Below are 1,792 nucleotides of genomic sequence, written 5' to 3'. Positions count from 1 at the left end.
ATTGTTCTTATTATTTTATCATATTGGTTTATTTATTCAATCTTGCACTTAATTATTTGATTGCTTGATCACCAATTGAATACTATCTACGAATCTAGGATTGAACTCGGGAGAGGGAATTCTAGATTGCATATAAGATTGAGTAGAGCAAGATCTTAACTCTTAGGGGGAGCGGATTTGCGGTTAGGATAGGAATATACCTAATCGCCTTGCTTGGTTATTATACGGGAATTATAATTGCGTTCTTGTTAATCCTAATTCCATAAGAATATAGGCGTTAGGTTAGCTTGAATAGGCGAGTTGTACTTCGGGAGAAGGCTATGAGCAATATTAACCCTGTCAATCAATAACCAGATAAATTAATTAGACGATTTAAGTGGAAAACTCAACGGGATTGTTAGCTAACCCATAGCTCTAGAATATTCACTCATATTGAATTCGTCTATATAATTCGCCAACTTATTTTCTTTGATCTCTTAATTTGTTACTCTAGTTTAATTTTAGTTAAATATTCATACGTTAGGATTCGCTTGAATAGATTAATTGTTTGGTTTAATTTAGTTGATAGTTAATCACAAGTTCCTGTGGGTACAATATCTGGACTTACAATCCTATATTACTTGTCGACCACGTATACTTGCGTGTGCGTTTGGGAGCAACAAGCGGTACGTGCTGTTTTGGTTCGGGAAGAACAAGGTAAACAATCCCCTATCTATTATGTTAGTAAATCTCTGTTAGATGTGGAGACAAGGTATCCTCAATTAGAAAAGCTTGATCTTGCATTAATCATGGTATCTAGGAAATTGAGACCTTATTTTCAGTGTCATCCAATTGTTGTAGTTACTGCATATAAAAATATATTACATAAGCATGAGTTATCAGGTAGGTTGGCTAAATGGGCTATAGGATTAAGTGAATATGAAATCACATATCAACCTAGAACTGCTATAAAATCACAAGTGTTAGCTAATTTCGTGGCTGATTTTAGCCAAGGGATGCAATTAGAAGCAGAAAAATAAGTACAGATACTTAATGGAGCTAATCCAGGAATTTGGACTTTATTCGCCGATGGTTCATCTAATGTGAAAGGAGCAGGTTTAGGGATTGTTTTGGTACCACCTACGGGTGAAACTGTACGACAAGCAATTAAATGTCATTCAATAACTAACAATGAGGCAGAGTATGAAGCTGTGATTGCAGGTTTGGAATTAGCTCGAGAATTGGGCATAAATCAAATCATAATAAAGAGCGATTCTCTACTCGTGGCTAACCAGATGCTGGGGACTTATACAACCAGGGAAACCAGGATGCAGCAATATTTAGAAAAGGTGCGAGAACTGATAAAGCAATTTCAAACTTGGAAAGTTGCGCAGGTACCAAGAGATGAGAATCTCGAAGCAGATGCTTTAGCCAATCTCGCATCTGCAGCTGATGTGAGAAACGATGCAAGTGCCTCAGTTATTCATCTATTTCATTCAGCTCTTGATCCTTACAAGGTGGAGGTAAATTTTAATAATTTAACTTGGGATTGGAGGAACGAGATTGTAGATTTCTTGCAGTATGGAACCGTCCCTGATGACAAGAAAAAAGCCCATGCAATTCTCAAATAGGCTGCTCGCTACTGTTTAAATCAAGGCAACCTATATCGTAAAATGTTCGGTGGACCCTTAGCTAAATGACTCGGACCTTCTCAAACAGAGTACGTAATGAGGGAAATACATGAGGGGCATTGTGGAAATCATGCTGGAGGAAGATCATTGGTAAGAACTTTAATTAGGGCAGGTTACTATTG

Source organism: Nicotiana attenuata, unplaced genomic scaffold, assembly GCF_001879085.1.
Source record: "Nicotiana attenuata strain UT unplaced genomic scaffold, NIATTr2, whole genome shotgun sequence".
Taxonomy (NCBI): domain Eukaryota; kingdom Viridiplantae; phylum Streptophyta; class Magnoliopsida; order Solanales; family Solanaceae; genus Nicotiana; species Nicotiana attenuata.
Note: the sequence above shows the minus strand (reverse complement) of the source record.